The 27,063-nt window shown below is 37.4% G+C and overlaps 1 long non-coding RNA gene across 1 annotated transcript; it reads right to left on the minus strand.

Annotated features, from left to right (window-relative positions):
• Positions 1–14,688: 14,688 nt before the first annotated feature.
• LOC131221156 (uncharacterized) lies at positions 14,689–15,866 on the minus strand. The gene is made up of 4 exons (XR_009159033.1): positions 15,467–15,866; positions 15,285–15,371; positions 15,155–15,192; positions 14,689–14,949 (listed from the first exon to the last, which is right to left on the minus strand). It is a non-coding gene; the product is annotated as an uncharacterized LOC131221156 (long non-coding RNA).
• Positions 15,867–27,063: the final 11,197 nt, after the last annotated feature.

The following is a 27,063-nucleotide window of genomic DNA, read 5'->3' on the forward strand; positions in this document are numbered from 1 at the left end:
ATCATATCAAATCCCATCAATCTCATCAATCAATTACACATCACCTCACATGTCAAAGTACAACCCCATCCCCAAGCAACCCCAAAGTCAAACTTTCTCTTCCACAAAGTACACCCACCACATCACTCACCTATCTCTCTCTTTCAATCTCTCTCTCTCTCATCTCTCTCTCCCTCATTCTCCCCAAGCAACCGTCCATGGCTTCCATGGGAGAGAAACTAGTGTGGCCCACCTTCCTACCTTCCATCTCCACCATCCAAGTCCGATCTCAACCATTGAAGTCCATCCATTTGAGCTCTAGCCTGCATTGGCGGCAGATTGAAGAAGAGATCTAACGGTGGGTGCTTCTCTCTCTCTTATTCATTTATTTTGTGTATGAAGATGTGATTGTGTGGCCTACTTAATGAGTTGTGAGATGTCTAAACCGTTCATTAAATGGACCTCACTTTGATGTGTGTATTATCCGCATCATCCAACCATTTGGGTGACCCACCTGGACAACATGTCCGTAGGTGGGGCCCACCTTAAATGTATGACTTAGGCAACCATCCAGCGTCTAGGGATGCTGGACGTTACAACTGTGAAATATGAGCTGACAGTGGGTGTACTAACGTAAAAAAAAAGGGCTTTTGGGATGGGCTGTTGATGCAGGCCCCACCTTGATGTATGTATAAAATCCACACCCTCCATTTCACTTCTCAGCCCATTTTAGACGTTGAACAAAAGATGAGGCTGATCTGACAATCAAGCGGGCCATACCATAAGAAATAGTAGTGGTTACCGTTAAAGAAACCATCTTGATGTTTTTAATTGCCAAATATGCTGCATATTGGTCTTGTTTGGCTTGTCTTGAGCCGTAGAAGCCAATAGGAGGGACGGATTTCCCTGATGAGGGCCCCACCTATAAAATTTCCCAAAAAAAAAGAGGGAGGTGAGAGGTGCTGCCTGCGGCTGGTGGACAAACGATGAGTTGGGCCTCATGGCCCCAGCTGTGGGCCCCACCATGATGCGTTTTAAACATCGACACCGTGCATTTGGTGGGCCTTCCTCCTGGCTACGGCCCACCCAAAAATCAGCCGTATACGAAACTCAGGTGGGCCATATCATCTAAAATCATGTGAAGACATGCCTAAAACATATAAAAACATTTGGTGGGGCCCACCTGAAATTTGGATGAGGCTGAAACTTGGTTTGGACCCTCAGCCAGGTGGAACACACCTAATGGGTGTACTGGATTTGTGAACCACACCACAGTGGGCTCCCTGTCCATGTGACAAAATCAACAGGTTGGGTGGAAAATAAATATTAAGGTGGGCCCAAGGCCCACGTGACCTTATGAATAGATTGGATTGCAAATAAATATGACAGTGGGCCCTAGGTCTTTATGACCCTATGACCAGTTTGGATGGAAAATAAACATCATGTTGGCCCCAGTTTGGATGAACAGTATGTTGGGCCCTAGGTTGGGTGGAAAATAAACATTTTGGTGGGTCTTACTTAAGACCCATTTATGTATGTGTTGTGTCCACAATTGTGGACCTCCATCACGGAATATGTGACTTATCTATACCTTCCATCCCTATGGGACCCACCATGATGCATGTGTTTCATCCAACCGTCCAACCATTTTTGGAAAATGATTTTTAGGTTTAGGACGAAAATAAGACAGATTTATTTATCAAGTGGACCATAGTGCACGGTGAGGATTAAACGGCTATGTTAGAAATCCTTGAGATCTTATGATTAGATTGGATGGGAAATAAATGTTATGGCGGGCCTTGAAAATTTTAGTAGTGGAAATCATTATCACCACTTATATTTGAGTGTGGCTCATTTGATATACACGTGGCCATGTGGTGTGGCCCACTTACCATATTTATGGCCCATTGTTAAGGCCCACCTTGTTATATATGAGGTCCCTGTGATGCGACCTATTAGATGTATTTGGGGCCCATGGGTCGAGGCCCAATATGATGTATATAAGGCCCCTTTCAATGTGTGATTCCGCCATGATAAATGTATTGTATATCCGCACTGTCTACCCGTCTTGATTGCGCAGGGCCCGCTTGCTGCATGTGCTGGGCCCGCCTACATTGTACAGGCTCACCATGTTGTGTGTACTTCACCCACACCGTCCACTTGTGCGGCCCGCCTAGATATACGTATTTTGTATCCACACCGTCCATAATGTTGGGATAGTGCTAGACAATGTTTGGTTGGCGCCGATTTACATGGATATGTTTGTATAAGTGTTGATCATCATACATGGGCCATTAGGTATAGTGATACACATGTTATACCTACAACTATTGAAATGATTTTTGGTGCGGCCCATATAATGAGGCCCACCTTGATGTATTAGTGCAGCCCATTGTGACGTATGTGGCCCATTATGATGTGTTTGGCCCATGTGCGGGCCATCTGTTTGTTAGGTCCATGAGACGTGGCCCACTGTGATATATCCGAGGCCAATGGGCGAGGCCCATTAGTGTAGCACATATGATGCAACCCACTTGTTGTGTATGAGGCCCATTGATGTGGCCCACTTATTGTATTTGAGGCCCACGGGTTGCGGCCCATTATGATGTAATGGGGCCCATGGGTCATGGCCTATTGAGATGTATACTCGGCCAATACGTTGTGGCCCATTGAGATGTGTTTTCGACCCATTTAGTGAGGCCATTGTGATATATTCCTGCTCATATGATGAGGACCATTGAGATGTATTTTCGGCCCATGTGAGGCGGCCCATAGCGATGTGCATTAGGCCCATGTGATGCGACCCACTTGATTTATGAGATCATTGTGTGAGGCCATGGGCCCACTATATGTTTGGCCTTATGTGGGTCACTCGTTGGGAGCAATGTTGGTTAGATGTCCACATTGTTGGGCAATGATGGTTAGATGTTCACATTGTGACCTTTCCTTAGGCCTTGTTAGGCCCATTCTCTTCGTGGGTTAACCCAAATAAGTGGGGCCCATTCACCGTAGACGGATGGCTCCGTACTTTCGGATTTGATATAACCACGGCCGAGTACCGATCTTTATACTATGATTGATCGGGTGATCATTTATAGACCCCGCTTTATTTATCTGTTGGTTATCGGTGCCATTATCGTGACCGATTTGCCGATTTCGATTATTGACCGATCCCAATTGTTGTGGTCGATTGCCGAATATCGATCAAGGCTAATTATCGATCGAGGCCGATTACCGATTTTGATTTGTCTTGGCCAATTGTTGATTATCGATCGAAGCTGATTATTGATTGAGGCAATTACCGATTCTGATTTGTCTTAGCCGATTGTTGAATATGGATCGAGACTGATTATCGATCAAGGCCGATTATCAATAATGATCTATCTTGGCCGATTATCGAATATTGATCGAGACTGATTATCGATCAAGGCCGATTACTGATTTTGATTTATCTTGGCCGATTGCCGAATATCGATCGAGGCTGATTATCAATCGAGGCCGATTACCGATTCTGATTGTCGAGGCCGATTTTGATTGCCGAGGCCGATTGTCGAGACCTATATGATGTATATGCGATCCATAGTTAAGGCCCATTGTGATGCATTGGAGGGTTAGGCAATGGAGTCTATTGTGATGTATGTTAGGCCCATGTGAAAGGTCCATCGTGGTGTGTATTACGCTATTGAGAGGGACCCATGGTGTTGTATGTTTGGCCCTAGTGTGAGGCCATGGATCCACCATTCCTTGGGGGATAATGTTGGTTAAATGTCCACATTGTTGTGATTGATGGTCGATGCCGGTTATTAATACCGATTATGAGTATGTGACAGCATAACATCATGATACATGCCCATACGCATCATCTACATGTTGGTTATGAGATGTGATTGATCATTGCATATGTCATTGAGCATGTTGTTATGAGACTCCCTGATAGGATGACTGAGTCGGAAAAATGGTCACTAACTCGCAAATTGTGTAACATGGACTCTGAATGGAGTGTGGAAAATGCGCTCTGGGCCAACCAAATGTTGCCCAAATACAGGGTGTTGCATTGCATTTTTATTTCAAATGTTTATCCCAGATCCAATAACAAAGCTGAGTTGACATCATTTATGGTTCGTATTATTCACTCCGTTGTATCAGGTATTCCTATGTATCTTCCCTCTTTGATTTGTTACATTATTATTCAATTTTGTCTTTGTTTGAGCCACAACTATATTCCATTTGCTTACTTGATGGCCACTATAGCTTTGCACTGCAATGTGGTCATGCCGCCTGGTGAGGATCCGATTTCGCTTCTTCCGTTTAATAATTCAAACATAAACAAGATGAACCTGATGCTGAATCCTGGTCAAAGGGATGGGGAAGTAGAGGAAGTTGAAGAAGATGATGTACTACCAACCGAGACCATGATGGAAGATATATTTGATGAGTTAGAGTCAGATGATTTTGAGGTTGATCCTGATTATCAGCCACCTGAGTATGATGAGCATCTTCGTTCTTTGGAGGAGGAGGTGGATGCATTGAAAATATGCCAAGATAATTAAATGAAATATATCCGTAAGTATTTTCGACGCATAACTAAGTGATTGCATCAGATTAAACCATCCATTCCACCTCCTTCTTCATTTGGTGCGGACTAGTTTGTCTTGATATTTTGGGCATGTCTTAATGTTAAACTTTCACTTTCACTTCTTTTTGGACTTGTTATGTATAACTTACTATTGATACTTTACTGAATCATGCTCTTAGCTTTACATCTTTATATACTATTCTCTGTTATTTATCAGCTATTTATCTTCCATTGTCAAGTTGTGACAAAAAGGGGGAGAATTTTGTAGTTCTGTGGTTGTGTATGGTGTATGGTGTAGAGAAGCATTTTTTTTTTTGGATATATGTATGTATTTGTTAATATAGGTACTCTACAATTCACCAAGCTCAGATTGAGGGGGAGCAGGAAGAGTAGATTGAGGGGGAGTATTTATGTTGTAAGAGTATCATGTTATGAAGTGGTGTTATGCAATTTTCTAACTTATTTTGTCACAAATTTGACAAAGGGGGAGATTGTAAGGGCTATGTTGTATGTCTAGTACCCTGTATTGTCAAATTTTGTAGTGACAAACCACTTAGGTATGATGGACTTCTTCAAGTGATGGAAAGTTCACCTTTAAGTCCTATATCAACTTCAAGTGCTTCATCAAGCTCAAAGGTCAAGTTAAAGTTCATATTCAAGTTCAAAGCTCAAAGCTCAAGGGCATGATCAAGTTCAAGACCAAGTTCAAGTACACTTTTGGTCAAGAAAATGTTCAAGTATATAAGATCAAGATTCAAGTACTTCAAGAAGAACATTTATCGGATCTACCACAGTGACAAGTTCAATGTTCAACATTTCAGGTATAATTGACCCTAGAAAGACCTTAGGATTAGGTCATTCATATTGCATATTTAAAATGGGTCATTGTGTTATGTATAGGCTTTGCTTTGACTAGTCCTAGTAAATGTTCGACTAGTCTAGGCACTGACTTGACCAGTTAAGGTTTATATTTAAAATTTTAGAATTTTGTGGTAGGTCCTTTACTAGTCGAGCACCCTACTCGACCGGTTGTGGAGACTGGCTCGACTAGTCGAGAAGGACTCGACTTGAACTCCAGCAACTATTTTGAACCCCACTCGACCAGTCGAGCAGGCCACTCGACTAGTCGATGGTCAATTTTATCTGATCGCGCTAAAATTTTTGAAATTTGGTTGCTCTCAGGACCAGTTGAGGCTGACCTTAGACCAGTCAAGGGAACTATTTTTCAGCCTATAAATAGAGGACTTTTCTCAGCTTTTTTAATTCATTCTAAGCCAATTCAAGCCATCACTCTGAGAGATAAGTCTCCATGATTGTTAAGCTATTATACGGTAATTTAAGATTCTTTTTATAGTTTTTTTGATTTCTAATTTCTTGATCTCTTGCTACTTTATTCTGATTTGATATAAGGGAATTCTGTTCTACCCTTTTTGAGATCGAAGAAATTGAATCAAAGTAGCCCAATGTTGATTTAATTTAAAAATCATTCAGGCCTAGAACCCTTCCATTTGAGTGATTGAACATTGGACATCTTCATTATCAAGAAGCGGTTCTTCCAGGCTACATCCAAAGAGAATCTACAGATAAGTATTTTCAATTACAACTTTTAGTTTTTAAGATTGCTAGAAAATCTCTACTGTGGTTTTGATTGAGATAGCCAGAAAATCTCAGCATGGTGTTTTTAATTGTGGTAGCCCATTGAAAACGCAATTGTAAAGGTTTTAAGGTGAACCTTGGAAAACCTTCTTTCATAGTGAAAGTCAATATCACGTGGGTTGTGATTATTAAGAGTGAAGTAGGTGTGGCTGTTTTAAAATAGTTGGTGTACACAGTGAACCACTATAATTCTTGGAGTTTAGATGGTGATGATGTATGTGGTTTGTATGTGGTGAATGCTTGTATTTATTTTATGCATTTGTGGTGAATGTTGTAATAGCTAGATTTGTTTCTATTGCTCCTTGCATTGGTTTGAGTTTTTGATCCTTACTGTGTTCAAGAAATCAGGTAGTTGTACCATAAACATCGGTTTTTGGTGTAAGGTTGTCATTTGAACAATGTTTGTATCAACCTTTCAATACTATTATATTTGAGGTTACTATTTGTTTCAGCTATCTACATTTATTTTTTACATTTAATTTTTATTTGGCATAGTCCTATTCACCCCCCACTCTAAGACTGAGAGCTCACCCTTTTCAAGCTTCACCTCTTAGATCTAGCTAAGAGATTAGCCAACTAAAGACATGATTGAAACTAAACTCTCAAAAGAAAAGATGAAAAACTAATTGGAAAGGGAAGAAGAACTCCTTAGAGCCAGCACCACTCTTTGCTTTACTCTTCCAACCCTAATTTGTTCTTAGGAGGATTTAGGAAACCACCATTTATAAGTTTTGTTCCAACTGACTTCAATTTATGCAGCTTCGAGGGCACCTTCGATGAGACTTCTATGACATCAAGCCCTATCTTCGAGTTCGATTCGAATTTGGAAACGACAATAATTGTTGAGTGTTAAATGTTGTATATTCCTCCTATTTATATCTTGGTTTTATGAACATGATAATGCTCAATGGGTATATTTTATACATGTTTGTATTGCAAGATGAGTTTAAGAGCTTGGATTGAAAAGAATGTTAAAAGCATGAATTTGATACTCGGGAATCACCAAGGCAAATGATGGATCTTAGAAGACTAGGATTGAAGCATTCACATGCCAAAGATCCAAGGAAACCAAATGAGGAATGAAGAGAATCGAAGATTTGGAGTGAATAAACGGAATACACATGAAATTCAACTAGCCCAAGTTCTAGTTAGACTAGCCTAAGAAACTTCGGTTTGAACTCCAGCAACATTATCTTTAAATTCATGTGAATCTCGACTAGTCGAAGATAACTCTCGACTAGTCGAAGATGACTCTCGACCAGTCGAAGATTTCTCTCGACTAGTCGAAGGTTACATAGATTTTGCGCGGACTGCATAAATTTTGAGGCTGTTTCCAGACTTTTCCAACTCGGTATGAATGTTGGAGTTCCCCAACTATACATAGGAGTTCCTAGGATGCTCCAAAGAATCTTCTAGGGTTTAAGGAGTGGAGTAAAAAAGTGGAGAGCTACCGCCAAGAGTTTTCTTCTTCTTCATTAGTTTGGTTTTATGATTTTCTTAAGAGATTTTTGTTTAATCATGTCTATGGCTAACTAAACACTATAAGAAAAATGGGTAAAGGCTATGGCCCAAAACTGTAGCAAAAGCCCTTTTACTATGGATATAATCCGTAGCACATCCTTCGTTATTGGTGGGGTAGCTAAAGCTATAGCTACGGATTATATCCGTAGCTATATATACCAATAGCTACGGATTATATCCGTAACTATAGATACCAATAGCTACGGATTATATCCGTAGTAATACTTTTAGCTACCCCACTAATAGCGACGGACGTACTATGGATCATATCCGTAGCAAAAGGAATTTTATCTGTAGTAATAGATACCAATAACACTAATAATATCTGTAGCAATAGATACCAATAGCTACGGACAAAAGCCGTAGCTATAGCTACGGATTATATTTGTAGCTATTTTTTTTAATTGTAATAATACGACCTGTTTTCATTGTAAGAACCTACTGTGATTGATAACTCATCTAAGTTTAATGCTGATAGAAACAGTACATAAAATGCAACCAGGAAAAAAATGATGCATTTATTACAAATAACAATCAAATCATACAATGCATCCTACATTCACATTTCTAAATAAACAATACTTCACTGTGCTTAACCTATCATAAGAATTACAACTAAGGCGTGCCCTCATGTGTAAGAAACAAATATATTCCAACACAGTAAACACCCTCCATATGCATTCAATAATGCTCACGTTTATACAGAGTTTTCTTCCTTCAGACGGTCAATTTCAGCAAATGCAGAAGATAGAGCTTCTTCTTTCCTTGAAACTGCATATGTAACTTCTATGGACTTCGACACAAGATCACTTTCAAGTTCTAAAACCCTTGCCTTGAGAAAATGAATTTCATCCTCCACCAACTTCTTTAGCTTGTCAGCTTGTATAAAACCGCATTTGTAGACACAATCAAACAAGCATGCCTTTGTACACATCTCAAAAGGAAGAAAGATAAAAAAAAATATTTATATATGAAGAAATCAAAAATGTACCTACAAATCTTCTAAACTATGGCAAAATCCAACAAGAGTAATGTGTTCAAACCTAGGATGGACTTTTAAACTCAAAACCTAGGTTTAGGTTAAGGTTATAGGTTTAGGTTACGTTTAGGTTATAGGTTATAGATTATAGCTTTAAGGAATTGAGAATAGGTTAAGGTTTAGGTTTAGGAAATCGGGTTTGGGTTCGGGATAGGGTTTAGGTTTGGGTTTTCAAGTTTAGGTTTAGGTTTAGGTTAGGGAGTTGAGATTAAGATTAGGGGAAGGTTTAGGTTTAGGTTAGGGAGTTGAGATTAGGATTAGGTGTAGGTTTAGGTTTAGGGATTTGAGAATACATTTAAGTTTTAGGTTATAGGTTTAGGTTATAGGTTTAGGTTTAGGATTTAGGTTTAGGCTAAGGTTTGGTTATAAGTTTAGGTTATATGTTATAGGTTAAGGTTTAGGTTATAGGTTATAGGTTTAGGTTATAGGTTATAGGTTATAGGTTAAAGCTTTAGGGAATTGAGAATAGGTTAGGGTTTAGGTTTAGGAAATCTGGTTCGGGTTTGAGATCGGGTTTAGTTTGGGTTTTCAAGTTTAGGTTTAGGTTAAGGAGTTGAGATTAGGATTATGTGTAGGTTTAGGTTTAAGGATTTGAGAATACATTTAGGTTATAGGTTTAAGTTTAGGTTTTAGGTTTAGGTTATAGGTTATAGGTTATAGCTTTAGGAAATTGAGAATAGGTTAAGGTTTAGGTTTAGGAAATCAGGTTCGGGTTTGGGATCAGGTTTAGGTATGGGTTTTCAAGTTTAGGTTTAGGTTACGGAGTTGAGATTAGGATTAGGAGTAGGTTTAGGTTTAAGGATTTGAGAATACATTTAGGTTTTGGGTTTAAGTTTAGGTTTTAGGTTTAGGTTAAGGTTAAGGTTATAGGTTTAGGTAATAGGTTATAGGTTATAGCTTTAGGGAATTGACAATAGATTAAGGTTTAGGTTTGGGAAATCAGGTTCGGGTTCGGGATCGGGTTTAGGTTTGGGTTTTTAATTTTAGGTTTAGGTTTAGGTTAGGGAGTTGAGATTAGGATTAGGTGTAGGTTTAGGTTTAGGGATTTGAGAATACATTTAGGTTTTAGGTTTAGGTTTAGGTTTTAGGTTATAGGTTTAGGTTTAGGTTATAGGTTTAGGTTAAGGTTAGGTTATTGATTATAAGTTTAGGTTATAGGTTATAGGATATAGGTTTTAGGTTAAGGTTTAGGTTATAGGTTTTGGTTTAGGTTAAGGTTATAGGTTTAGGTTTAGGTTTAGGTTAGGTTTAGGTTATAGGTTTAGGTTAAGGTTAAGGTTAAGGTTATAGGTTATAGGTTATAGGTTAAAGCTTTAGGGAATTGAGAATAGGTTAAGGTTTAGGTTTATGAAATCGGGTTCGGGTTTGAGATCGGGTTTAGTTTGGGTTTTCAAGTTTAGGTTTAGGTTAAGGAGTTGAGATTAGGATTAGGTGTAGGTTTAGGTTTAAGGATTTGAGAATACATTTAGGTTTTAGGTTTAAGTTTAGGTTTTAGGTTTAGGTTAAGGTTATAGGTTATAGGTTATAGGTTATAACTTTAGGGAATTGAAAATAGGTTAAGGTTTAGGTTTAGGAAATCAGGTTCGGGTTCGGGATCGGGTTTAGGTTTGGGTTTTCAAGTTTGGGTTTAGGTTTAGGTTAGGGAGTTGAGATTAGGATTAGGTTTAGGTTTAGGGATTTGAGAATACATTTAGGTTTTAGGTTTAGGTTTAGGTTTTAGGTTATAGGTTTAGGTTTAGGTTATAGGTTTAGGTTAAGGTTAGGTTATCGATTATAAGTTTAGGTTATAGGTTATAGGATATAGGTTTTAGGTTAAGGTTTAGGTTATAGGTTTTGGTTTAGGTTAAGGTTATAGGTTTAGGTTTAGGTTTAGGTTAGGTTTAGGTTATAGGTTTAGGTTAAGGTTAAGGTTAAGGTTATAGGTTATAGGTTATAGGTTAAAGCTTTAGGGAATTGAGAATAGGTTAAGGTTTAGGTTTAGGAAATCGGGTTTGGGTTTGAGATCGGGTTTAGTTTGGGTTTTCAAGTTTAGGTTTAGGTTAAGGAGTTGAGATTAGGATTAGGTATAGGTTTAGGTTTAAGGATTTGAGAATACATTTAGGTTTTAGGTTTAAGTTTAGGTTTTAGGTTTAGGTTAAGGTTATAGGTTATAGGTTATAGGTTATAGCTTTAGGGAATTGAGAATAGGTTAAGGTTTAGGTTTAGGAAATCAGGTTCGGGTTCGGGATCGGGTTTAGGTTTGGGTTTTCTAGTTTGGGTTTAGGTTTAGGTTAGGGAGTTGAGATTAGGATTAGATTTAGGTTTAGGTTTAGGGATTTGAGAATACATTTAGGTTTTAGGTTTAGGTTTATGTTTTAGGTTATAGGTTAAGGTTTTGGTTTAGATTTAGGTTTAGGTTTTAAGTTTAGGTTAAGATTATAGGTTTAGGTTATAGGTTTAAGTTAGGTTTAGGTTTAGGTTGTAGGTTATAAGTTATAGGTTATAGCTTTAGGGAATTGAGAATAGATTAAGGTTTAGGTTTAGGAAATCGGGTTTGGGATCGGGTTTAGGTTTGGGTTTAGGTTAAGTAGTTGAGATTAGGCTTAGGTGTAGGTTTAGGTTTAGGAATTTGAGAATACATTTAGGTTTTAGGTTTAGGTTTAGGTTTTAGGTTATAGGTTAAGGTTATAGGTTTAGGTTTAGGTTATAAGTTTAGGTTAAGGTGATAGGTTTAGGTTTTGTTTAGGTTTAAGTTATAGGTTATAGGTTATAGCTTTAGGGAATTGAGAATAGGTTCAGGTTTAGGTTTAGGAAATCGGGTTTGGGTTCAGGTTCGGGATCGGGTTTAGGTTTGGGTTTTCAAGTTTAGGTTTAGGTTAAGTGGTTGAGATTAGGATTAGGTGTAGGTTTAGGTTTAGGGATTTGAGAATATATTTAGGTTTTAGCTTTAGGTTTATGTTTTAGGTTATAGGTTAAGGTTATAGGTTTTGGTTTAGGTTTAGGTTTAGGTTATAGGTTTAGGTTAAGGTTATAGGTTTAGGTTAGGTTTAAGTTTAGGTTATAGGTTATAGGTTATAGCTTTAGGGAATTGAGAATAGGTTAAGGTTTAGGTTTAGGAAATCGGGTTCGTGTTCGTGTTCGGGATCGGGTTTAGGTTTGGGTTTTCAAGTTTAGGTTTAGGTTAAGTAGTTGAGATTAGGATTAGGTGTAGGTTTAGGTTTAGGGATTTGAGAATACATTTAAGTTTTAGGTTTAGGTTTAGGTTTTAGGTTTTAGGTTAAGGTTATAGGTTTTGGTTTAAGTTTAGGTTTAGGTTTTAGGTTTTAGGTGTAGGTTAGGTTTAGGTTTAGGTTATACGTTATAGGTTATAGCTTTAGGGAATTGAGAATAGGTTAAGGGTTAGGTTTAGGAAATCGGGTTCGGGTTCAGGATCGGATTTAGGTTTGGGTTTTCAAGTTTAGGTTTAGGTTAAGTAGTTGAGATTAAGATTAGTTGTAGGTTTAGGTTTAGGGATTTGAGAATACATTTAGGTTTTAGGTTTAGGTTTAGGTTTTAGGTTATAGGTTTTGGTTTAGGTTTAAGTTTAGGTTTTAAGTTATAGGTTTTGGTTTAGGTTTAGGTTTAGGTTTTAGGTTTAGGTTATAGGTTTAGGTTTAGGTTATAGGTTATAGGTTATAGGTTAAGGTTTAGGTTTAGGTTACATGTTTAGGTTTTGGTTTAGGTTAGGTTATAGGTTATAGGTTAAAGTTTAGGTTATAGGTTAAGGTTTAGGTTTAGGTTATAGGTTTAGGGTGTGGTTTAGGTTAAGGGTATTGTCCCTGCAAATACAGATATAAACACTGCCTGCTCCAATTGGCCAGGCCCTTTCAATGCTCTCCATAGGAAATGGACAGCTTCATCATGGTCATAACAGCGGTTCTCACCTTTCAGGGACCCCCGCTCAACATCCGGATAGCTCCGACGCACACCCGGATCTGATTCATCAATTTTGAGATAATATATAAACATGTGCCTGTCTAAATGGCCAGGCTACCTATATTGTTGTCCATAGGAAATAGACAGCTTCATCATAGTCATAATAGTGGTTCCCACCTTCCAGGGACCCTCGCTCAACATCCGGATAGCTCCGATGCGCATCTGAATCTGCTTCATCAGTTTCGAGATAATATATAAACATGGGCCTGTCCAAATGGCCAGGCCACCCATATTATTGTCCATAGAAAATGGATAGCTTTATCATGGTCATAACAGTAGTTCCCACCTTCCAGAGACCCCCGCTCAACATCCGGATAGCTCCGATGCACATCCGGATCTGCTTCATCAATTTCGAGATAATATATAAACATGGGCCTGTCCAAATGGTCAGGCCACCCATATTATTGTCCATAGGAAATGGACAGCTTCATCATAGTCATAATAGCGGTTCCCACCTTTCAGGGATCCTCGCTCAACATACAGATAACTCCGACGCACATCCAGATCTACTTCATCAATTTCGAGATAATATATGAACATGGGCCTGTCCAAATGGCCAGGCCACTTCATCAATGAATCATATAGTATGAAGAAAAGAAGACTCACCAATTTAGCAAGCAAGGAGAGAAAGTATGAGTGCTTGGAATGTCGCCCTTTCTTTGAATAATGGATGCATATTCCACAATGCAATCTGAGAATGAGTAAGTTTTTTAGTTTCTCCGACAATGCGTATGGGCACAGATTTATAAATAAATAAAATAATAAATAAAATTTCAATCTACCTTCTAAATTGTACTTACCGATAGTTGAAATTGTGGTAACAATCTCCCCCAGCTTGAGATTGAGTCTATTTTCTATTACAATTATCGAAATCAATACGAACTTACAACAATAGGTACCAGGTCTTTGGTCCAGTGGTGATCCACAATAAAAGGTACCATTTACCATGAACTAAAACCATATATTATCTATACCTTAATAGGACTCACTATAAGGGTAATCTTTCAATGATGGCCCACTACTTCTGATAATCACTACAGGGGTAAGAAAATTACAAATAGTAAGACTCATGAGATGACATATGTACAAATAGTGACAAGACTAGCTAGTAATGATAGGAGGCTAAGACATCAAATTATTTATGAAGAACAACAAAAAACAAAGATAAAATTAGTAGTTAAAAACTTTACCATTTTAATATTGAACCTTGTAGTGGCAACATTAAACAACTAAGATTGGAAAAGAATATGAACTTTTAACTAAAGGATGAATATGTACCAATTTGAAGCTCATATCCTACACCAACTTGCCAAAAGGAAAATACAAGAGGACATGCCCAACTGGAAATGGAGCATAGATCTGTTATGTTTGTAATAATTCTGAGAGACTGGTTTGCATAAACAGCTTCCTAATCCCTAAAGAGATTTCAAAAGCAAAATTAGTTCTAGCTTGCTAAATTATAAAACATGATATAGCTAAAAGAAACTTCATAAATGCCCATACCAACACAAGTACCATTCAAAACAATGCAATGCTGAAACCAAATAGAAAAAATGGTGGAAAATATTCACAATCTGACTCAACTCACACAAAAATGGAAAAGTTCCTTAGTTATCTTGGGGTTTGTTGTTTGAATGCTAGCATAGCACAACAATCCATAAGCATGCACAAAGCCACTATAAACATGGCATGTGTACCACATTACACTTTGTAGTTCCTAAAATTGAGCATGGTTGTGAAAGCCACTATAAACAAGAGACCATTGACATTGTTATATATACCAAGGATAGTAGTATATTCAATTCAACTCATAGTATCTTCATGTCTGTCATATTCTCCAATGGAGGGAAGCCCAAATGCAATCCACTTGGATTAAACATTTTGTTTGGGAACATGAACCAACGTTAGCCTCCTGATTCAGCTGACATTCTCTAACAAGCAATCACCTATGACCCTTCTCTAGCTTGCTAGATTCACTTTTCTCTTTTTTCTTTTTTCATTTCTTCTGCAATTATAGACTTCAATCCCCATTTATTTCTTTTACAAATCCGAGCAATGTTAACACATTTAGCCAACATGCAGTCTGATCATAAGGAAATGGAAAAAGAATTACTTAGTAGTACACGACATGATAGACACGTCAGGGAAACCTGTTGCATCCAAAGCTACTCGAATTGTTGCAACACATATCAGCGGGACTGACAGCATCTGCAGCTGCTCAAGCCTATTTGAAGCCGAGACATAAAAACAGATGAGGAGAAAATCAGTGTAAAATCATGTCATAAGATCTGTCTTCATAGCGTCTGTTATTACCTGTGCAACAGCCTGTTTACAAGCAACGAGATATAAAAGCCCAAACTGTATTTTAATTAACTAAAATGACACAAAACTGAATCATGGAAAGAAAAGCTTTTGACAGTGATACTTACATTCCTTTGGATGGGGAAACATTTGATGATTTAAGTCACTGGAAAAAGGTTGAACACATTATATTTCATTCTAGAAATTTATAATTTAGCTAAAGAAGAAAAGATTGCTCTATAATACATACATCAATACCTTGCTAGGATCGGAACCTTCACTGATAACCTCCCCCTGCTCCTTATATAACTGAAAAACTTCCACATCTCCATCGTCATATAGTATCTTTGAAGCAAATATCATTCAACAAGTAAGTCTTCAAGAAAGGGGACAGTTTGGACAGGGATAATTAAGAGAAGTACACAAGTCTCATGGTTTACCACATGTTTCTTCTTTTCTAGGTTATAAGGTTGCACAACACCTTCATAAAACCTGCAGGTAAGAATGGTAGAGTTTACAAATTCAATCGTCTTCACTGGTTCAAGATTAGTGATAAAAAATACCTGCAAGACATTCACACAATGGTCCTCATCATCAATTGAAAGTTTGTATTTTTTTTTATACTAAAATAAGCAATGATACTAATTTTATGAAATCAATAGAAAATAGAACAGGAGTATTGGCCAGCTTGAAATACATTTCTATCTAGGCATGTTTCTTCCTTGTTATCCAATTCTAATTGGATCTGATATTCGGTTTTCATTGGAGCAATGGATCTAAAAATCGAACCATTGTGCTTGCATACCTGAATCCTATGCACTTATACCTTATGCACATGAAGTAGTTGGTAATTACCAGTTGCAAACCTGTTTCTATTTTGGCATGTTGTCAATTCAATTGCTAGTCATTGCATCTGAATTTGTGTAAGAGCAACCTAAATAACCAAATAAATGATGAGGAGCAGCCAAGGAAACGTTTCTCCAATTAACCTAAAATTCAAAAGGCAAAGTTGCTTATTCATTACTTCAACATAAAGTTCCTATGACAACCATATATCTAGAAAATAAAAAGATAAAACATTGCACTCTTTTTCCAATGTAATCCTGCAAACAAACTAGGTCTCTTTTCTAAAGATACTATGATATTGTAATAGGCAAGCATATAAACATATCAACTGCACATGGCATTGAATAAAATACCACATGAATAATTTATAACCTGCCACATAAGAGTCTAATCTGTAGAAATTAAATGTTGCGTGCAAACATAGAGGGCAATTGGTTCAATCTGGTTTTAAGGATTTCATCATGGAAAGTCTAGATTAATGACTGTTTGTAATATGAACAATATAAACCATCCATTTCCTTAGCCATTGATTGGATAGTTAAGATCATATAGTCAAAAGTGATTTTTTTGAGAGAGAGGGGCAATCAAGGATAGACCCATTTGATGGATTGCCCATATTGAGGGTTGGGACCAACTTGGATTTAGGTACAAGGCATGTTCCATTTGTATTGGGCAAGTGCTTGCCATCAATGAGATTTTTGAGAGGAATCCCACCATCGTTGAGAACTACGGAATTTGGTTGCGGTACCAGAGCAGAACTGGTTACCACAATATGTAAAAGGAATACCGGGACACCACTTTTAATGGTGCTGTTGAGCACATGTATGATGAGATGGCTTCTCGCCACAGGGTAAGGTCTCCTTGCATTCAGATCATCAAGACAGCTACCATACCTAACTCGCTTTGCAAGAGAGAGAATACCAAGCAATTTCATGATTCCAAAATCAAGTTCCCATTGGTGTTCAAGAAGGTTAGGCCACCAACTAGGAAGCTTAAGGCAACATTCAAGACATCGAGGCCTAATTTCTTCATGTAATTTTGATCAATGATGTCTACGACTTTGTGTTGCCAGATTAGATTCGTTGAAACTATTAGAAAGTTGAGATGCTTTGAAGTTATTTGGGATTTTAGTCTCTATGGCATAAGCTTTTCTTTATTGGTTTTTATATTTTAGAAATTTTAAGTGTGGTTTAAGACATGATGGTGAAGGATATTAACTTGTTTTTTATTTCTAAAAAAAAAAAGGTACAAGGCATGTTCATGTATATGTAGTGCCAGACCTGGCACTAGGCTCATATGTTGGACATATATGCCATTTTGACACATGTGGGGCAGTTCACCTGTTCAATAGTGGAGATTTAAAGGAGTATTTAAAAAGAAAACTTTTGAAAGAATTGAAGGAGATAATTGCAGAATGATCCACAGCAATCCAAAACTAAACATATAGAAGTTTATTGAGGTAACAAGAAATGCATGAAGATGAAGTGAACTGCAGCTTCAGATCTAGAACTCATTGGTTGTCAATTTCAAAGTCACCCATTTCTTTAGACATCCATTGCCACTTGATAAATGGACCAGCTTGATTCTTGGGGATGAAAAGGGCGTTCGTCCATAGGGGCCACCTTATGAATGTCCAGGGTTGTACATGAATGTGTGTTGGAGACACATCTAACTGATGAGCAATGAACTTCATATGAAATTTTGTCTAATTGGCTGATTAAATTGTGAGATCTCTACATCAAACGATTACCAAAAGTAGAAAAAAAAAATACAAAGGGCCTATTTGGATGACTCATTGTGGTCCAGGCAAGAAGTTAGAAAACAAAATGATCTGTTATAACATAATTCATTATATATGCTCAGAACAGTAAATCATTGGTTTGTAGGATGTGGACAGTCCAATCACTCTAATGCACGCAACACAAGTTGACAGGGGTAAATGTTTGGTACGATTAGTTCCTTCATTAGTAAAAACCATGCATTATGATGGGATCCAGATATTGTTAGAGTGAGTATGTACCATATCGCGTGGTCTTACGGAGGAAAAGTACTCCAAGGATGGATTTTTAAATTTACATGATATCATACTAAAGCTTTTCAAAATAATTTCCTGGCACATGTTTCAAGAGCTTTAGGATTAATGTCCTTTAAAAATTATAGAGCCTCCTTATCTATTATTGTTGTTTATGTGAAGGGGATTGTAGTGATAGACAACCCTTCATATGAACATCTCTTAAACAATTTTACCTCACCAGTTTTAAATAATTAAAACAAAAACCTTAGGCCATTACCTTATTTTTTTTCTGAATTGAAGTTAGTAGTTTCATTAATATCAATTTTTTAAATAAAGTATTGATCTCTTGAAAATCATTGGTATGCTTAAAATGAAAAAGTCCCCGCTGCCTGTATGGAATCAGTCCTCGACTTCACATAACCTTGTCATTTCCCTTCAACCTATCTGGGGGATGTGATCTAGACCCATGAAATTGTATTCGGCCATCATCACTATGCAAGCAGCGGAACCGTCTGATTCAAGAATCTCACCTGAGTGCCTACAGTGTGAAGATGGTGTGGGACACCGATTTGAGTTCCCACTTATCAACGGCTCAAAGCTGACCTCAGCTCGGCCACTAGCTGATCCCAACTTGAACTCAGCTCGGCTCGGTTTGGTCAGCAGGTTGGGCCAGTAAAGTCGAGTTTCATCCAAAATTGAGCCAATGCAGCGTTTTCACAAAATTGAGCCTATGCACTTCAGTTTCTCACTATTTGTAAAACAACAACAAGTATTCCTTAAACACCTTATATGCAACATCAAAATCAAGGAAAAACGGTATTTGTTTGGTGTGCAAACCTTCCTTGTCACTAGCCGACACTTCGTTGAGTCATTTCATCAAACACTTGGTGAGCAACATCAATATCAAAATAAACGAGTCATCGAACTTCAAAGAAGAAATCCCAAAAATAAAAAGGAAAGAGAATTTCGTTTCATGAATTTAGCACTATCAAACAATCATGAATATATTAAAGCTGAGAAGATCAAAAGAATATCACCATCCAGAAGTGGAAACCCTAATCCGTTGGATTTATAGGCCGATGAGGTGTGGTCGGAGCACCGTTACAATGCCGTCGTAGGGCAGCTGGGTTGCGGTAGAACAGGGTAGCTAGGTTGCGGTAGAGAGAGAGAGAGAGAGAGAGAGAGAGAGAGAGAGAGAGAGAGAGAGAGAGAGAGAGAGAGAGTGCGCGAGAGACAGAGACAGGGAGAGAGAGTGTGCGAGACTACGTGAGAGAGAGACAGGGAGAGAGAGAGAGAGAGCACGAGAGAGTGTTTAGGCGCTGATATTTTTAGACCGCGAGCCCAAATTTGGGGCTTTTTGATGAACAGACCGATTAGGGACTCCGTGGGGCCCACCATGATGTATTTCGTTAATCCATTCCTATATATAATTTTAATAAATTATTTTAATTTAAGAAATAAAATTTCAGGTATATTTAAGGCCCAACTGGACCACACCATAAGAAGCAACTGTAATTTAATATCAATATTTCCTGCCGTGTGGTCCACTTGAGCCTTTGATCTAGCTGATTTTTTATCAAGCTCTAAAGTAATATTTACAAATATATAGACGGCTTAGATAGAATATACAGTTTTTTTTTAGGCCTCATAGAGCCCCTTACAACACTATTCATTATTAATGATGTATCCAATTTTTAGATACGGATTAAAACCGCAGCAAGTATAGCTAAGGTTTATATCCGTAACAAAAAAGTAAAGTGGTCTGAATCCTTTGCCCCATTTTTTTGGTAATGAAACCTCTTTGCTAGGGCTAAGAGGTGAAGCTTATAGCGTGATTGGGATGTTTACTTTGTTTTGATTCATGTTTATGTTGAACTTCATTGATTTCTAGTTAATTTTAAGGAATATTTTTAGTTTTCATTGGTTTGTTATGACTCAAATTATAATTGAGCCTTCGATAGCTTTGAATATCTTTTTTTCTATTTGAGATTGTTAGATTGGTAAATCCTGTTGTTTTCCATTATCTCCTGGGCATGGTTGGGTGGCGAAATCCCTTCCAATATCCACAATTCTCTTTCATTGAGGATAGATCAATGAGAAGTTTAGAGATTTGATCATCTCTATTTCTCTAACTGGATAATATAGGATTTTGATTCCAGTTGGATCTCTTGAATTATGTAAGGTAGCTCTCCAATAGCTACTAGTGGATCCTTGGCACCCTAGTTCCCATCTTTAAATTCACAAGTTTCAATTACATCATTCACAATTACTCTTTCCAATTATTTAGATGCAGATCTACATCTTCTTCTACTTCTAGTTCTAGTTCTTTTCGGAATACGTACAAGTTTAGTCCCTGTGGATTTAACCTCGTTCTCACGAGTTATTACTACATCGCGACCCTACACTTGGGGTTGTAAACAATAATCATTTACGTCAGTCCTTAGATGAGATCGCTCGAACATCAATGACATCGAACTGGCTTCGATGTCATCAAACATGTGCTTGATGGGATCGTTAATTGCCCAAAACAATCCAACGAGTAACTCCCATATTTCATGATAATTTTGATGTCATCGAACTGTCTTCAATGGGATCGAGAATTGCATCTTTTTGTCCAGTTACCAAACTCGATTTTCTCTAAAATTTCGATGGGATCTAGCCTCCTTCGATGGCATCGAACACTTACTTCGATGGCATTGAAGCTGTGTTCGATGTCATCGAACTGTCGAGTTTAGCAATTTCAGATTTTTACACTTTGCAATCTCGATTTTCTTAGATCTTGGAGTCTTAAATTCTTTAATCTTGGCTACCAAAGATTCAATCCTTTCTTTGGTAATTCTTGAGCATCAAATCCATGCTTTTAACATAATTTCCACTTTAAGCAAATCACCTCATAAGAGAGAAGAAGCGTAATAAGTTCAATAAAGAACATTAATTCTCATAAAACTAAGTTATAACAGGGGGAAATTATGCAATATTTTACACTCAACACACCCGCCAACTAACATTTTGTTAGTCCCGAGCAAAACATGTGATCATAAATTCCCAAAATCTCAAATTCCAACCATCTTTTAGATAACGATTTTTTGTGCAATCTCGATACATATGAGTGATGTTCATAGGCATGTTGGTAAAATGAAGGTAATCTAAATCCTAATATCCTTAACAAACAATTGAACTAAGCTTCTCATTCATCATATAACCAATAAAATAACTTCAAACATCAAGTTCCTAGGGTGTTCAGTGGTTTCTAATTTCACAATTTCATGAAGTTAGTTTCTTTCAAAATGTTAGCCATGTTCATTACCTTAAAATTGACTTCTCAACGCAAGTACTGATTTCGAACTTATCTTCCTATTTAATTTATTTTCCATCTTTTAAGTTTGCATCAATGGCTTTTACCCAATTTCTTTCATTATTCCTTCTTTTCATCAATTATTCATCAAGTGCTTAATAGGTAGCCAAATTTGATCTCACTATTTTCTCGCTGGTTTGGTTTCTTCTTTTATTCTTTTTACGTAGATAACGATCTCTAGACTTGGTTCTTAATTACTTTTAACTAATTAATATGTTAACACTATAAGGTAAACAACCTCACAAATTATGAATTAGGTGTAAATTGTGGGTTAGACTCAATGGATGTTTAAGATTTTCTATTAATCAACTTATTTGAAGAATTTAATTACAAGTCTACTAGCTAACCAGATTCTAGATGTTCAAAGTTTTATTCAATATCTTATCACAAAACTTAACATGCATTTAAATCAAATAGAAATTCACTTTTCAAAAGAATTTTGAAACAAAAAATTTTGAACAATTTGCTCAAAAACTAGAAAAATGCATATTAGATCTATTTAATCTCACCCCCAACTTGAAATTTACATTGTCCTCAATGTATATGATCTCACCCCCAACTTGAAATTTACATTGTCCTCAATGTATATGATATAAGAAATAAATTTAATATAAGATAACTAAAATAAAGGAAGGATAATACCTGAAGAAGGAAATTAAAGCGGTCTGAAGTATTTAATAGATAAAGTAATTAACATGAAACTAAAAAGAAAGAAAATTATCATAATCCTATATCCTAAGAAAGTAATAAATCTAACTATATATACCTCCATCATACTAGGAGGTCAATCATAGTAAATAGGATTAATCAGAGGGATGGATGTCACCTCTGAATGTGAATGGTTTGAGTTGTTGATTGTTTACTTTGAAAACGTTACCGCTCATCATTTTTTCAATCTCGACAATCCTATGTGGATAGACAATTTTAATAATGAAAGGGCCTGTCTATCGAGATCGCAATTTTTTCAAAAATAAATGAAGTTGAGAATTGCACAGGAGGACTTTTTGATTTGGTTCAAATGATTTTAGAAGAATGTTCTGATCATAAAACTTCTTCATTTTGTCTTTGTAAATTCTGAAACTCTTATATGCATCGTTTTGGATCTCTTCGAGTTTATTAAGTTGTAATTTGCGCAGCATACCATCATTGTCCAAATTAAAGTTGAAGTTTTTAATTGCCTAGTAGGCCTTATGCTCCAGCTCCATTGGTGTAACATCCCGTACTTTCTAATATTCGGGTGTTACTGTTTAACCTGACTTAATATAAATACAAACCTAGTTTAAGTGAAAATGCACGTTCATTCTATTATAGGTCTGACCGTTAAAAGCAATCCCCACCCATATATCAAGTTATCCACCCATTGTTATTCAACATAAGCAATTAGATTGATGAGATGGACTGTTAATCTTCACCTTAATAACCCTAGTAGCCAAGGAACTTTATAAACCCTTTCAACTTATGGTCCCAATGAGACCCAATCATTAACTAGTAAAATTAAACATTTAGACCGTTGATCGTTGCCGGTAAATTAGTTTGACCGTTAAATTATTTAGGGTCACTGGATAAGATCTTAGAACCCCTTTTAGAGGGCCATTTAGAAACTAAAATCATTTAAATATCATATTGATTGTTAAAGTATGAATGATAACCATGGATATCAGTTTAAGGTTAAGGGATACACACTCAACCTTAAAATCAACCATTAAATCAAAATTAAACAGCTCTAAGAACCATTAAACCCATTTGATGTGGACTATGGAAGGCCCTGACCATAAATCATTTTAAAATTTGAGGACCCAATTTGCTAGATCCACCATTTATTGGGCCTACAACACTCACTACAACAAATTAGACTTTTGCAACAATTTTTTTAGCGACGAGTCTAATTTCATCGCAAAAAGTCAATTTTTTACAATGACATTTTAGGTCGTCGTAAAAATAAATTATTTACTATGGCAGTTTAAATTGTCTCTAACAGTTAACTTTTTTGCGACAAGCTTTAATTGTCGTCGCAAAACTTATAGCATAAAATTTTCGCAACGAGCTTAACAAGTTCTCACTAATAGACACTTTTTGTGTCAAATTAGGTGTCGTTAAAAAATAAAATTACAACAACACAAAATTTGTCACAAATAGTAGCTTTTATAACAACTGGTTAAGCTTGTTGTGAAAATACAACATTAGACTTTATTCTACAGTTCTTTTTGCAATGACTAGTTAAACTCATTGCAAAAAATACTAAATTATACTTTTTGCGACGAATGTAGTTTCATTGCGAAATGGTAGAGTATTTGTAACAACATTTTAAATCATCGCAAATAGTCAATGTTTTTGTGACGAGCTGCAATTATCGTTGCAAAATCTTTTTCCAGCAATTTACATGGTTGGAAAGACTTTCATGCAACGTCCAGTTTATCTTAGTGAATTGAGTATCATTGCAAAACATTATTTTTTGCAATGACACAAAAGTCATTACAAATAGTTTATTTTAGCGACGACTACGTTAACTCGTTGCGACAAATACCAATTGGAACTTTTTGCGACAAATGTAGTTTCATTGTGAAAGGTTAGAGTCTTTAGCAACAACATTATAAATCATCGCAAATAGTCAACATTTTTGTGATGAGCTATAATTATCATTAGTAAAATGTTTCCCACCAATTTTTTCTAAGAAAATTACTAATGTTCACTTTATGTGATGTATTGAGTGTTGTCGCAAAATGTTATTTTTTTACAACGATACAAAAGTCAGTGCAAATAGTTTGTTTTAGTGACGGCTAGGTTAACTCATTGCGACAAATACCAACTAAAACTTTTTGCAACGAATGTAGTTTCATTATGAAATGTTAGAATATTTGCAACAACATTATAAATTATTACAAATAGTCAACGTTTTTGCGACGAGCTGTAATTATCGTTGCAAAAATGTTTCCCACCAATTTTTTTGAGAAAATTAAGTGGCGGGAAAGACGTTTCGCCACGCGTTTCATTGTCATCGCTAATGTCCACTTTATGCAACGAATTGAATGTCATTGCAAAATATTATTTTTTTCAACGACACAAAAGTCATTACAAATAGTTTATTTTAGAAATGACTAGGTTAACTCATTGTGACAAATACCAACTGAAACTTTTTACGACAAATGTAGTTTCATTCCGAAATGTTAGAGTATTTATAACAACATTGTAAATCATTGCAAATAGTCAACAATTTTACGATGAGTTGTAATTATCATCACAAAAACTTTTCCCACCATTTTTTTGGAGAAATTAAATGGAGGGAAAGACTTTTTGCTACACTTTTTAATTGTCATCGCTAATGTCCATTTTATGTGGTGAATTGAGTGTCGCTGCAAAACATATTTTTTTGCAATGACACAAAAGTCGCTGTAAATAGTTTGTTTTAGCGATGACTAGGTTAACTTATTGCGACAAATACCAACTAAAACTTTTTACGATGAATGTAGTTTCATTGCGAAATGTTAGAGTATTTGCAATAGCATTGTAAATCATCACAAATAGTCAACGTTTTTGCGACGAGCTGTAATTATCGTCGTAAAAACTTTTCCCACCAATTTTTTGTCAGAAAAATTACATGGCGGGAAAAATGTTTCGTCGCGTATTTTAATTGTAATCGTTAATGTTCATTTTATGCTATGAATTGAGTGTCATCTCAAAATATTATTTTTTTTGTAACGATACAAAAGTCACTGCAAATAGTTTATTTTAGCGACTACTATGTTAACTTGTTGCAACAAATACCAACTAAAACTTTTTGTGACGCATGTAGTTTCATTTCATAAAATGAGAGATACAAATGGATGGACAGTGTAGATATCCAATAGATCATCAAGGTGAGCCCTACTATAAGACCCATATCCTAGCCCATACCATTTCATAAACTTCCGCGGTCCTCCCAGTCGAATTCTGACGACCCGCGACGCGTAGATAACATAGGCGCATGCTCTTCAGTCACATCCTGTAAACTCGAGCTGACTCAAAATGAGACCTATGTCATTGCGACCGCATCGTTGCCACAGTTCCGATAACGCGTCTTGTGCGTTAATACGACGCTCAGATTATGAGATCCGGCCTGTGCATTATCTAGGCCGTTGATCACTTAATCGTGTGACCTACTTATCCCTGTTGTTGTACTTCCTTATAAACATAATTACTATGATGTCACCCTAGGGATGACATCACCCTACCTTACCCCTAGCCTTAACCCCTTACAAGCATCCACCCCTCCCCTTTTCCCCATAAGTCAAACTCATTAATTGCCATCACATCTCTCTCTCTCTCTCCTCTTATCTCTCTCCCTCTCTCTTTCTTTCTTATTTCCTAACAAGAGGAAGCTCCCCACGTCCATGAGAGTTCTCCATTTCCAACCCTTTTGCAAGCTTTCCACCCCCCAAATCTAACCCTCCAAAATCAATCCCAACCATTGAATCTTGTTCCCTTGGAGCTTTAGATCACGTTGGCGGAAGAAGTCTAAGAAGATCTTGAGGTGGGTGCTTCTCTCACTCTCTTTCTCATTTTTGTGTGATGTGTGGCCCACTTGGATGGACTCCACCTTGATGGATGTCTTATCCAAACCATCTAAGTCATGTGGACCCTACCTTGGCGGTGGAAACACACAAGTATCAGATTGATTTAAATCAAGTGGGCCACATTCATGTGAGGACCCACCTTGATGACATGTAGGCCAGGTCCGCGTGGGACCCACCACTGTGTTTATCCATGCTGTCCAACGTCCAGGGACGCTGGACGTGAGGGTGGCTAACGTGAAGTGTGTGTACTGGCATGGGCATGTACAACAGCTAACAAAAAAATTTTTCTTTTAAAGTTTAGGGTGGGTCACTCATACAGGCCCCACTTTGATGTATAAAACTAATCTACACCGTCCATCCCATTCCTTAGCCTATTTTAGGCGTTAAACCAAAATTTGAGATCGATCTGACAATTAAACGGGCCATACCATAGGAAATAACAGTAATACTATTAAAACCTGCCTTGAATCTTCCAGTCGCCTAAAATACATTACATATTGGTCTCATTTAGTCGATCATGGGCCGTTGAATCCGATGGCTGGGTCGGATCGAACTGATGTGGGCCTTACCAGGGAAAAACCAGAGAAAAACTTAAAAAAAAGGCAGCGCTGACATTGCTGCAAAGCGTCCGCAGGCAGCGCCTGCGCTTGATGCATGGCGACCGGGCTGGGCCTCACGGCCCTAGCTATGGGTCCCACTGTGATGCGTTTCGAACATCAATGCCATGCATTGGGTGAGCCCTTAGGGCAGCGGCCCCCCTGCCAAAAATCAGCCGTATACGGCACTCAGGTGGGCTATACCATCTAAAATCATGTGAGGACATGCCTAAAACATATAAAATCACTTGGTGGGGCCTACCTGAAATTTGGATGCGCTGAAACTTGGTCTGAACCCTCAGTCAAGTGGGACACACATAATGGGTGGGCTGGATTTGTGAACCACATTACAGTGGGCCCCCGATCGTAGGTCCCTGGTCAGTTTGGATGGCAAATAAATATTACAGTGGGCCCCCTGGTCCACGTGACCTTATGAACGGTCTGGTTGGCACACAAACATTGCGGTAGGCCCTAGGTCCATGTGACCTTGCCAACAGGTTGGGTGCAAATTAACGTTAGGGTGGGTCCCACCAGCAGTTGACGTCACCAAATTCTGTGGGATCCATCTTGAATTGCTTTAAACCGTCCATATGCTGGTGCGGAGCGCACCATGATATGTGGGTTTTAACCCACCCCACGTGTGGAATACACGTTGATGTATATATATGTGTGTGCG

This window comes from Magnolia sinica, chromosome 12, assembly GCF_029962835.1.
Source record: "Magnolia sinica isolate HGM2019 chromosome 12, MsV1, whole genome shotgun sequence".
In the NCBI taxonomy this organism is placed as follows: domain Eukaryota; kingdom Viridiplantae; phylum Streptophyta; class Magnoliopsida; order Magnoliales; family Magnoliaceae; genus Magnolia; species Magnolia sinica.